This window comes from Phyllostomus discolor, chromosome 8 (assembly GCF_004126475.2).
Source record: "Phyllostomus discolor isolate MPI-MPIP mPhyDis1 chromosome 8, mPhyDis1.pri.v3, whole genome shotgun sequence".
Lineage (NCBI taxonomy): Eukaryota > Metazoa > Chordata > Mammalia > Chiroptera > Phyllostomidae > Phyllostomus > Phyllostomus discolor.
In genome coordinates this window covers 4,191,410-4,205,186 of record NC_040910.2, presented here as the reverse complement: position 1 = coordinate 4,205,186, position 13,777 = coordinate 4,191,410, and positions in this window count along the sequence as shown.

Below are 13,777 nucleotides of genomic sequence, written 5' to 3'. Positions count from 1 at the left end.
CTTATTATTTGGTACTTACTTATCCATAAGCCAGGTTGACAGTTTGTCTTACTGTCTTCCAGAAACTTCCACAATCGGATATTCCAAGTCACTCCTTTATTTTTTCCAGTATATTCACTCTACCACTGATTAATCTTCTCTTTATAGCAACTCATATTTTTTCATACTTAATATTTCTATTTCGTTTTTAAATGCGTCTTAACTCATTTTCTATGGACAGTATCTGTCAATCATCTCTCGATGTCTAGCACGCATTTTAGATTCTCGATCCACCTGTAAGGTGTCTCTCTCCTTATCGTATGTCGCCTGTGTTGTCCAGCTTGCCTTACTCAGAGGGACTGTCCTCCTTCTGTGTTACCTGTTAGGGCCAGTGAGCTCTTGTTGTGGTCGGAGCCAGCCGCGCTGGGAACGTGTACTGAGGAGGGATTTTTGAAGGCCTGGCCTCCGCCTGTGAGCTGAGAGTGGGGCGTGGCAATGCTTTTTGATAAAAAACAAGATAGTAAATATTTCAGGTTTGGAGAGCGGCAGTCTCTGTCACACCACTACCTAAGCTTGCCCTTGGAATGAGGCGGCAGCCATGGAGACTGGAAATCACTGGGTGTGTGTATGGCTGTGTTCCAATAAAACTTTATTCCCCGAAACAGAAAGCAGGTCCAGTCGGGCCTTCGGGCTGTCACGGGCGGCCGCTGTTGGAGAGCGTGGGAGATGTGCCTTGTGCCGAAGACTCTACCAGATCAACCAACCACAGTCGGTCATTTCCACTCGTAATCTTTTTTTACATATATGTACCTGTGTAGATGCATGTTGGGAACCGCCCTGCCTGGTATCAGAAGCTGTAACCCCCGCCAAGGCTAAGGCTGAGGGAGCAGCCTTGGACTGTAAGCCAGCAAGGAGACAAAAGCTTATCTCCCTGGCAGGAGCGCTGCTTCTGCTGCTTCATTCATAACTGAACCCCAAAGCTTGGTCAGTTAGCCAATGACGGGTAAGATTCCCCAAGGGGGGAATGACGTAAGAGAGGTACGATCACGTGGGAGGCCCCCAAATAAGGACTTTGGGGGCTACAGCAAAAGGGGGTGATGGACCCTTGCTCCTCGGCTTTGACAAAGCCTGAGTCCTCATTGTCTGGGAGAAAATCTCCTAATCCCTTGGCTGCCTTAGTTCCCTTGCTCCACCTAAGCCTGAAACAATGACAGGGTGGTGCCGCCCTGTGCAGGAAAGGGCGGGTTCCCCGGGCAATCAGGCCTAAGAAGGAATATGTAAAATCCTGTGAAACCTGCTTTGTTTAGAATGCTCTCAGCTGAATGAGAAGGGTCCAAGGAAGAAGTAAATTTGTTCTTTAAAGTTTTATAGCTCTTTGACCCTGACTCAGAATAGGCCCTCAGGCTTCCTTGCTATCTATTGTTTGATCCTTACTTCCTGGCAATGATTAATGAGCTTTACCTGAATTCTTATGCAAACAAAACCAGTAAAAAGCCTCTCCAGAGGGGGAACGGGGCGTTCTCCCCACCAGAGAGAGTGGCCATTCTGTTCCTACTTCCCCACAGGACTTGGTTGTCTCTGTGTATGTTTTTCTCGCGTGTTGACGAGCCATCCACAGCGTTCCGAGGTCACTGCCAGCCGGTGATCACTTCAGCTGGGGCTGGCAACGTTTTTTGATAAAAAAAAAACAAGATAGTAGATGTTTCAGGTTTGGAGAGCGCGGCAGTCTCTGTCACACCACTACCTAACCTTGCCCCTGGAATGAGGCGGCAGCTGTGAAGACTATGGAAATCACTGGGTGTGTGTATGGCTGTGTTCCAATGAAACTTTATTCCCCGAAACAGAAAGCAGGTCCAGTCGGGCCTTCGGGCTGTCACGGGCGGCCACTGTTGGAGAGCGTGGGAGATGTGCCTTGTGCCGAAGACTCTACCAGATCCACCAACCACTGTCGGTCATTTCCACTCGAATCTTTTTGTGCATATATGTACCTGTGTAGACGCATAGTCAGGAAAGTCAATATTTTGATTGTGATCCCAAATTTCTATGTTCCACATGAGTTGCCTTTTTCCTTGTATCCTTTGCCCTTTTGTAATCTTGGATTTTAAACCGTGCAGTCCAGTGTGACTGGGAAGCGCCCATGTCTCGGAATTGTAAGCCACGGACTGTGGATTTTCAGGGCAGGAGGGGACGTTCAACGCCCAAGGGCAACTGGGGAGTCTGCAGTGTTTCCTGAAGACACTGAAGTCTTGGCTGTCGCTGCCAGTTTCCGCAGAAAATCGGGCAGCAATCGCCCCAAGGCCACACAGGGTGGAGGCGAAAGCTGTTTTTCTCCTACCAGCCATCTTTGCAGTCTTTCATCAAAACTTTCTGACCTTCCTTTATTATTTCATACTTAGCTTGCTCCTTTCATATCCATATGTCCTTGAGATACATTTATATATACATATATATATATATATGTAAATATTTTTTTCTGGCCAGTGTTCAATTTTCAAAGGTTATATGGAAACACCAGAGCATGTAAATAAATCTGAAAGTATACGATGGAAACTGAAATCATATTTTTTAACATCACACTTATGGGAGAAGCAAAATAAAGGGTTAGGATTACAATCCTTCATAATATGGTGCATGTGAGTATGTGCGCAAACCCGCTGGAATGGAAATTGCTTATACTAAATGTGAGGCTAGGTTTCTGGGTACTGTGGCATTTGCCACCAACTGGTAATTACCTACCATAATTTGGAGAAACTGCTCGGTCCGACAACTGTTTGTGACAATCCACCCTTTTGTGGAAATACATGATATGTGAATGGTGGGTCACAATTTCATCTTTATTAGGTGTACATCAAATCCAAATTAAATATAAAGAAAATCCAATGTATCTCCAACTGAAAGTATACTCATATGGATCATCCTCAAAGATTGCATTAACATTTAAAATAATGAAACTGGCATTGAATGTCCTGCTGGACCATAAAGAGGATAAAGAAAGGAGATACTTTTAATTTGCATGTAACTTACATGTATGTCATGTCAGAGAAGTATTAAGTAGAGTGATATGACATTTTCTCTAGGTTTGCTACATTTAACACATGAGAAGTTGTGGGAATGCAGAACAATCTGGACTCTAGTTTTTGTCATCTGTATCAAGGAGAGAACTAGGAGAATCCAACCTGAGGGTTGATTCCGAAAACACGAATAACCTTGACATGCAACTACTATTATATCATATTTTCTATTTTAAATTTATTTGAGGTGAAGAAGTAGAGACTACTATCAGACTAATTTATATTGTGTTATTGCTTAATGAGGCTTCCCTTGCAATTATAATAACTTATACAAATATTTTATTGCCCGAATATTTTATCATATATGAATTGGCCAAAATTTTTTAATTGTTCCTTTAAGGTTGATATTCAGGGTTTTTCTCAGTTATATTGCTGTGAAAATTCATGCTTTTATTGTCATCATTCATTCATCCAACAAAGTTTATTGGAAAGTAACTATGTGACAATTGCTTGAAAAACTACAGCAGATAGAGTGGTGAATAAAACAGAGGCAGCTTCCAAAATTTTAAGAGAGAATTTTAACTTTTAACGATCCTTGTTCCTCATTTCCAAGTTGCTTCCCAGAAATGATATCCCAATTATTAATCAAAACCAAAGTATCTCCAGCAAAGCAAAGAAACAAATATATTTGAATGCAGCAGGTCCTGGTGCATTTAAGGAAGGAAGATTAAACAGGTGTCTTCTCTTAACATGCATTTCTATTATATTTTCATATATTATCTATTTGTTTTGCTTTTTAAAAAAAAAAGCTCATGTTTGTTGCCAATTTAATCAGGTAGCGTCTCAGACAATTTTTTTTGGTGTTGCTACTGCTGTTGTTAAATCTATTTGTCTTCCTCTATAAACACCTAATCTCCTTTTAAATTTGTAATTTCTTTCTTTTATCCAGCAACTAAATAAGTATTCATGAAACTTGAACTCCCATGAAAACTGTACTTGAACAATGATTAAAATAAAATTTAAAAAAGAAAAAACTTGAACTCTAGTTTCTCCATTCTGTTCTTCCCTCTGCTTCCTCGTGTTGACCTGAGTTGTACCGATTAGCAGGATGCCGCAGGGGCCGGGGAACAAGTGACTGGTCTCTGAGCCTAGCCCGACGCCTGGAATGCAGAGAGTGTTCAACAAATGTCTGTTCAATCTCATCCCACATACAATGCCTAACATTTAAAAAAAAATCAAAGCAATAATAATTGGCTTGAATGACAATCTGAAAATGTGCTTATTTTAAAATGTGGTCAAGGGTCGTATTCACACGTGATTCTGGGGACTCAGAATACCGAACAGTAGACAAGGAACCACTTAAATAAATAATTGAACAGACAAATGTTACGGTGGGTGCCGTTATCTTGACTTTCGCCTTCCATCCAAACCTCCCAGCCTTCCTCTAGTGTGCATATTTGTAGAGGCTGTTTCTCAGACTCCCCCTTGCTCCTGGATATAAGTGTGCATACGTGGAATTTGTTGTGCAAACACACGCAGAGGCAGTCTTCGTTTTGCTTTCTCCCTTCCGCGGCCAGCCAGCACCGCCCCGGATCGCAGATGCCTGTCCACAGCGGTGCGTGTTGTGAAGCGCCAGGTATATCACCTGGAGCTGCAGCCAAGTCCGACCCCAGCCATTCTGGTGTGTTGGTGAAGTTACTTCTTCCAGCGGTGGCCTCTTACTTCCCCACCTCGCTGGTGGTTACGAAAGTCACAAGCACCAGTTTCTGCCACTGTCCTGATAATTCTGAAAGCACGTAAGTATCTTTCTTGAAACAGCTACACTGCCGGATAGTCCCTGCAGCTCAACCTTGACCAATACAGTCACAGGCAATAAAATATCGTGCAACTTCATTCATTTTTCAAGAAGAGAGAAATTCTTTGGTTGGTATCAGAATATTAGTCTCCAATGTGACATCTGTATCTTCCTTTTGAACAGAGCAGCCTGAGTGAATAGTCACACCTAGTCATACACGGCAAGCACAGTTTATCAAGATTTGATTAATAGAATACTGTGTGGACACAAATAGATTCTCGCTAATGAAGCAGATTCAAGTCTAATGTGAGTGAGAAGCGGCGAACACAATGCACATGGGAATAAAGAAAACCCTCGGAACTCGGCACGTATCAGAAGACGAAGGACAAACGAGAGAGGACCTCAGTAGTACTTGAGCGTTTTGATATTTTATGGTGCTCTGAGCCCTTATTAGAAGGAAGCGTGCATTATCGGTCCTATTTAGTTGGCATATCCCAGACGTCCCTAGTCCTTATAAACACATCACAACGTCTTAATTCTCTGTTTATTCGAATCGCTCCTTAGTCCTGTCTCTTTTTCATTCCATTCTTAATCATGGAGCCTGTGATTAAAAATGGCAAACATGTGTTTTGAGAAGAAACTAAGCTATGATTTTGGTTGTGGGCAGTAATTTTGGAGTGGCAGAATGTATTAACCCCTTCCTTTCCACCCCACTCATGAACTCACAACAAGACGCAAGGAACCAGTAAACACAAAATGGGCAAACAAAGCCCAGAAAAATAGATGACTTTTCAGTTCAAAGACCTGCTTGGGTATGGTTATCCGAAGGAGATGTTTCCGGAGACACAAACTGATAAGAAGGGATAGCTTAATATTTAAAAACCAAGTTAATCTAGAATAATATAGGCAATCACGCCTAGCATATCATTGTGGTTAAGACTCTTAATTTTTTTTCTTACATGAAGATCAGCTTGAGAATCTGACAATCACTGAATCCAATCTAAACTCTGCGTCCTGTTCACCATAGGGTCAATCACTGAATCCAATCTAAACTCTGCGTCCTGTTCATCATAGGGTCAATGCAGAGTTGGAAACATGCGTGAAAGACAACAGCATCTATCACTCGTCTTAAAAAAAAATCAACATTTTGCTTATCTTATTTCATCTATTTCTGTAAAAAAATGTTTTTAAGTTTTGTCAGGTACAACAAACACCAGATACTATGTCATTTCATACCTAAGACTTCAACACACACCTCACACACCTAAGGGCTATTTATTTTCACCAGCACACTGTAACCACACTTAACAAAATTAAAATAACTCTTCAATACCATCTTCAGACACCCAATACCCAAGGGCACGGTGCTATTCATTGACTTATGTTATGGTGGGTGTTATACTGATCACTCTGCCTAGGTCACCTCTTCTCATTCTTACCTAACATGCACGGACACCCAGACCCCGTTTTGCTGGTGAGAATAAATCAGAGAGTGTGGCCGTCGCACACGTAGCATAGCCCAGGGGTCCGTCTGCCCCCACAACCACACTCCTTTTAATTCCGCTGCGCTCCTGCGCTGCTTGTCCCCAGAGGGCGCGGTCTGTGGGGGCGAGAGCCACCTCACAATGTTTGTTGAGTGGATATTCAACAAACAGTATTTTGGTGAACAGCCACCGGTACTGACAGGGACCAACTGATTCCTCACGTCACAACTGCCAACCTGCTCTGAGGATGAACACCGGTCACGGTTTATGTCCTTCAGTCCCATACCCCCCACAACGCTGGATGGGGGCCGTGTTCATCAGAATTACCCGGGATTCTTTGCTAAGATCATTCCCTCTGCACCTCGCAGAACCAGGGGCGAAGGAGCAGAAACCCCCATCTTCACCGTAGCAAGCGCGCGTGGAAGGCGGAGGACCACGCCACTCCACGGTGTCGCTGACCGCGGGGGAGCCGCGCAGCTGCAGCGCTGGCCTGAACAGGAGACGGTCAGCCCCATGGAGCCCTGCCCCCGCCACTGGGGCAGCAGAGTGGACCAAGTCAGAGTGGCACTTGTGTGCCATGCTTCCGACCAGCAAGCCGGAGGGAAGCTTTGCGAAGCACTTTGAGTCATCCTGGTCTGCATCAACACGAACAAGGGATAGTCCATCTTGCAACATCAAATTTCTTCAAGCCATGGGCCAGGCAGCCAGTGAGACAAAAGGAAGTTGACGAACAAGCCAAAACGACAGATTGGCCAACTCGTGCCCTTCTCACGTCTTCCATGCAATCACCCTGCATCCGTTCTCACACGTGTGTGTGTGTGTGTGTGTGTGTGTGTTTCTCCTCTCCAAATCAGGTCCTTCCTCCGGGCCTTTTAACTGCCTCAGTCCAGGTCACCTCTGCCAAGGAAGCCTCCGGCTAGATAGTCCTTCCTCAGAAATCCTTTATCTAATTTCCATAATTTATGTTGCCTTCCAGCAGTTCTCCCTCTTAGCCAGTTTTCTTAATTTCCTTTAATGCCTTTGTCACTATGGGAAGTTACATTAACAATGTGTTCACTTGTGGATCATCCGTCTGCTCCCCTAACATATAAACCTGATGTGGGAGGGAGCCTGGAGCCATTGAAGTTCTACCCCCAGAACTGATAACAAGATCTACCAGAAAGTAAGTATTTAGCAAGCATCCCAAGTGAATAAATACGAGGCGTATTACGGCCGGTTACATCCTCCCGCCAGAACTGCCGAAAGCCTCCTTTCCCTGCAGCGTAAGCACCTGTCCAGGCTACTCCCCACGGCAGCTGCAGACAGCCATGGGAGATCGTGGTGCAGTCCGTGTCGAATATAAGCAGAAGTGCAGCAATGAGTGACTGGTTTTGTTTTTAGCTGTTTTGTCTTTTTTACACATTATTTTATTTTTTAAAATTGCATTTTATTGATTATGCTATTACCGTTGTCCTGATGTTTTCCTCCGTTGCCCACTTCTATCCAATGCCCGCCACACCCTCAGGCAACCCCCCCGCCATTGTCATGTCCATGGGTCATACGTATGAACCCTTTGGCTGCTCTGTTCCCTTTACATCCCCATGGCTATTCTCTTTTTAAAGAGTATTTATTTTAAGATTTTATTTATTTATTTTTAGAGAGGGAAGGGAGGGAGAAAAAGAGAGAGAAACATCAATGTGCGGTTGCTGGGGGCCATGGCCTGCAACCCAGGCACGTACCCTGGCTGGGAATCGAACCTGCGATGCTTTGGTTCACAGCCCGAGCTCAATCCACTGAGCTACGCCAGCCAGGGCCCCATGGCTGTTCTGTAACTACCTCTTTGTACTTCTTAACCCTCTCATCTCTTCACCCATTCTGCTCCTCCCCCTCCCATCTGGCAACCATCGAGTAACTAACTTCTTTTCTCTTGGTGCTTTTAAGAGTCTCTCAATCTTCAACCTTTGGCCTTTTAACAATGATGTGCCTTTGGTGGGCCTCTTTGCACCCATCATAACTGGGACTCTGTGCTTCCTGGACTTGCATGTCTGTTTCCTACACCAAATTAGGGAAGTTTTCTTTCACTATTTTTTCAGACAGATTTCCAATTTCTTGCTCTTTCTCTTCTCCTTTTGGCACTACTATGAGGTGAATGTTGGACTTCTTAAAGTTGTTCCAGGAGCCATTCCTTCTATCCTCATTGTTTTGTATTCTTTTTTCTTCTTGTTGTTCTGCGTGGTAGTTTTTTTGCTTCCTTATGTTCCAAATCATTGACTTCATTCTCAGAGTCATCCATTCTACTGTTGTTTCTCTGTAAATCGTTCTTTATTTTAATTAGTGTAGCCTTTGTTTATTTTTTATGCTGCTGAGTACCTTGAGCATCCTTATAAAGCAGTGTTTTGAACTCTGCATCTGATAGATTGCTTTTCTCCATTTCGTTTAGCTCTTCCTCTGGGGTTTTGATCTGTTCTTTCATTTGGGCCATGTTTCTTTGCCTCCTCATTTTGGCAGCTTCCCTGTGTTTGTTTCTATGCATTAGGTAGAGCTGCTTTGACTCCATGTCTTGGTAGTGTGTCCCAGTGTAGTAGGTGTCCCGTAGGGCCCAGTGGTACAACCCCCCTATCATCCAAGCTGGGTACTCAAGGTGCATCCTTCGTATGGGCTGAGTACACCCTCCTCTTGTAGTTGAGTCTTGGTTGCTATTGGCAGATTGATGGGACGAATTCACCCAGGCCAGTCAGCTGCAAGGACTGGCTGTGACCACTGACCACCCACCTCTGCCCTCTGTGGAGGATCAGCTGTGCAGGGGCAGGTGGCGGTGCTGTGATGTGGTCTGTAGCTGTCCACTGGGTGTGCTAGCCCTGGGGTCTCCAGGGCGATGCAGGCCAAGGTCAGCCCCCACCTGCGTTTTGCCTGGGGCGCCCTGCCTGAGCTATGAAGCAATCTGAGATGGCTGCTGCTTGTGCTGGGCTGGGACACTCCCAGGTGAAGCCAAACTGTGAATCTAATCTGGCTGCTGCTAGGGCTCTCTGAAGCCAGCTGTTGCCTATTTGCTAGGATTTAAGCCATTCTTATGGGAAAGCAGCTTGGGTGGGCCCATAATTTGGGTGGGGTTGAGCCTCTGGGGACCTCCAAGGTGGGTCATATACTATTAGCCATTAAGTGGGTTTAGCAAAGTGACAATGGCCTCCACTCACCTTCATCCCAGACACTCCAGTCCCTCCCCTTACACCACAGGTACCTTTCAAGCTGCTGCCCCAGGGCTGGAGCTCAGAGGGAGTGAGTTTGAGTAAATGAGTCCACGTGTGGGTTCTTTTTTTTAAAGATTTATTTATTTTTAGAGGGGAAGGGAGGGAGAAAGAGGGGGAGAGAAATGTCAATGTGCGGTTGCCTCTGACATGCTCCCCTCTAAGCACCTGGCCCACAATTCAGGCATGTGCCCTGATGGGAATCGAACCTGCGACCACCTGGCTCGAAGGCCGGCACTCAGTTTACTGAGAGACACTAGCCAGCGCTGTGTGTGGGGTTCTTTAAGTGGAACTGCTTGGGGCTCCAGTAATTTCTTCCACTGACTCAATGACCACTGGTTCTTACAGCCAGAAGTTGTGGGGACTTATCTTCCTGGCACTAGAATCCTGGGCCGGGGGCCTGGCATGGGTCTGGGACCCCTCGCAACAGAGATATCCCTCTTGAAGTTCTGTCCACGTGGGTGTAGGACCAGCCCGTTCCAAGTCTGCGCCCCTCATACCCGTCTGGATGGATGTGGTTTCTTCAGTTCCGTAGTTGTCGGACTTCCATTCAGCTTGATTTCTGATGTTCCTGGGTGATGGTTGTTGTATATTTTTGCTGTAATTTTGATGTGGTTGTGCAAAGAAGCAAGCCATGTCTGCCTATGCCGCCACCTTGACCAGGAGTCTGGTCATGATGAGTTTTTTTAATAGAAGTGAGAGTAATGTATCACTCTGGCACCAAATCAATTTAAATCCCGAGTATAGCAAATACTAACAGCATTGTACCTTGACTTTTTGAGAGCACACTTTAGACTTCAAAGGACTGCAGAAAGGTCAAATCAGAACAGTAAGTCCCAAATTGGTGATTTTGGGTTGGGACTTATGAAAAAAACTGTATTCAAATTTCCCAGATTTTTGTGGGCTGGAAATCTAGTCCACAGTTCTTGCCAATAAATTTTTCAGGGGAAGGGGTTAACAGAAAGACTCAACTCTTATTTAAGAAGTTTTGGACTTTCCTCTCGACCCATAATTTTTAGAAGGGATTAAAAGGGGGTGGTTAGCCATGTTCTTCCCTTCTGGCATAGCATTATAAAGCAGAAAAAAGAGAAAAAACATTCAGAATAATAAGGTATCTTTCCCTTGAATGATACTTTACATAAATTATACAATTGGAATAGTTTTACAATGAAAATACAGCATGTACCACTAGCTCTTGCAGAAATAGATTCTTTTTGTCGTGTGATTCTGCCAAAGTTGGAACCATTGCAGCCCTGAGTACGGACAACTCTGAGGATAAGAAATAGGCACCCTCACCTTATAAAGTATGTTTTGGGGTCTAAAACATAAACCTTAACAATTAATAGTAATCCTTCTTTCAACTATATTGCTGTAGTTTACTATTACGTAAACTTAGTAATACTTCTTTACACTGTGATAATAATTTTTTATTTCAGTGGGAAGTTCACAAAACAAGCATAGTATATGTACTGATGGATATCACACTAATAAATAGTGGGTGTTATTTATTCAATTTTTTGTGGTTGGTTTGGCATAATGTGAAAAAAAGCCCTTTGAAATCCTCAAGTACTAATTCCCAATAAGATACTACATATTTATCTTTACACTGTTAGTTATATACTACACTAATACTATTACCACCATTAATGTCATGTCAAACTTGCACAAAGTGAAGCTTACATATTTTGGTTACTTGAGGAACGTAATTAACATACTAAACGGTAGCTACAGACTTCAAGGCCCTGACGAATGTAGCTTCAGATGGCAGTGGGTTAAATCCAACCGCCACAGTGCCGTCCTATGACTCTGTCGTCACATTAGAGTCCACATTAATTGGTCTCTTTAGAGACCAATCTAGAATCTGAGGCTGTCTGCAGGGAGGAGGGGGCTCGGAGGGTGAAAGAAGTACTACTTGCAGACCAGGTAGATGCCAGCTGTATGTATCTACCTCGCAGGCTGGTAGTGAGGAATGAAGAAATAATGCATATGGAACGCTTTGCATAACAATACACTACCACAGATGGGCTCTCCTCATCGATTAGATTGGATCGGATTTACAATGAACCTCACGTTGTTACTGTGTCCTTCTAGGTCTAAATGCCGAAAAAGATCGCTTCTAAAATGTCGTTTCTCAAAGTAGCCACATGGTGGCAGACTTTCACCAGAAAGAGACAATGTTCCTAAAGTCGTTTGCAACCTCTTACTTTTCTTCGCATGCTAGTAAAAGCCCCAAGTGTACAAAATTACACCCAGGACAGACACTGTAGCTTCCTCATCTCTATAGTCTAGAAACCTAGACACAGGATTTCTTGTATTAAAGGGAGCTGTTTTGGGTATCAGCTGTGGGGCCTCTTTCTCCTGGCCCCTAGGTGCTCGGTAGGGAGGAGGAGGCCCGCCTTTCCCGGCACTGGACACCTTTGTCCTGGGGCCGCTCGTTTGAGCAGGCGGAGACAGGTGCTAACAGGAAAAGCCTGTAGCGCTGTGAGAGGTTCAGAACATGAATCTGGGGTCAACACCACAAGTGTTAGTAGACCCTTATCCTGGCTTTACTCCTTACATTCTTCAGTGACCTTGGACACGTTCCTTAATGGTCCTTGCCTTGATGGTTTTATCTGTATAATGGGAATAAGAAAACCATTTGCCTCCAGGCTTCCTTGTGAGAGTGGAATGCACGTTCAGCACGCTCAGGAGAGGGTTTGCGCACAGTGAGCATGACGCTCGATGTTGTCACTGTTCCTACCTGTCATCACGAACAAGAGAAAGCAAAGGGCTGCCAAGCTTACCGCCCAGGACTGAACATTAGGAAAATATCACCGAGTAAATTTGATTTGCAGGATTTGGGGGGATAGCTCAGTGTTTGGAAAGCTTACCCCAGCACAAATGTCCTTTCCTACCCTCCCACCCCCACTTCCACTCCTCTGTTCCTGGTCCATAACCCCTCCCCCCGGCACCCCACCTTCCCAGCCCCCCAGCCCCCCAGCCCCCAGCCTCCCAGCAGTGATGCCCCTGTGAACACCAGACCCAAATGCACACACCACAGCAGAAGGACCAGAAATATGGGGGGGGGGGGTTCCATCTGGAAACATCGACGTATGAGAACACCAGAGCCCCACTGAAGACAGAGACAGCAGTAGCACGGAAATGCTGAACGGTGGCGGGCCTGCCATGCAAACAAGGGAAAGTTGAAAAAAGTTCCCCCTATCAAACTCTCTCTTCTCAACCTGGGCCCAGCGTCCCCAGGGCAGAGGGAAGGAAGCAGAGGGATAGTTGCTGTGCATGGGACTCCTGCTTTCTCCCTCCCCATCCACTGTCAGCAGCGAGGCAAGAGCGTTGCAGGGCCCAGAGGTTACGGGGAGAAAAGCTGCAGAAAGAATGGCCGTTCGGGGACAGAGGCTGCAGGTTGAAATTACGTATTTACTTCAGTGTTTCTCACCCAGCCTGAGAAGGACACGACCGAAACGCTGAGAATTCCAGTTAAAGTTGCCATTTGCACATCAGGAAGAGAGTTAGCCATAAACATATCCCCCATTTCTTCTTTCCCTCATTCACTCATCCACCTATTCATACAAAAACACATTTACGAGACCCTGTTCTGTCTTGGAAACCAGTGAGCGCAGCTGGAGCCGGCGTGAAGTGAAGTGACGGGAAAGTTACGGGAGGAGACAGGAAACGGGGAAACCAGAGATAGGGGAGATTAACTGAGCACATTCACGGGTGTTACCTATAAAACAATGAAACAAATTATAGCCATCCCTGCAACTGCAACAATTAGCTAAATAAAATGATACTAAAACCCCCATTCCTGGCATTGAAAAACATTAAACTGATTACGTGGCACAAATGAATTAAATTGCATTATCTATAAAGACCATTGCTCTTCCTGCACGGTTCCAGCATTTAATGGTCACCGGACACTGAAAAGTCCCCTAGAGTGTAAAATGTTTGCCTTCCTTCCCTTAACACGTTTTATCAAAAATTCACTATGAGCTATTTTGAAAAAAAATGTCTTCGGTAAAGATACTTTTCTGAGTGCATGACTCACCCTCGAGTACGCAGCACAGCGTGTGAGAGTGTGTGCTCCAAGTCTAGGGTTCGCCTGTGCTGCCTCAGGGTAATCTCCCGGGCAGGCAGCTCGCCCTCACAAGTGCACACAACCCACTTCCCATTGAACACGCGCCCCTCCTCCTCCGTGGAGATGGGGATAATTAGTAAATGGATTAACTTTGAAAGTGGGTGACCAGGGCAGGATTTCTACTCATTTAGGTCTTTTCCTTTGAAGATACA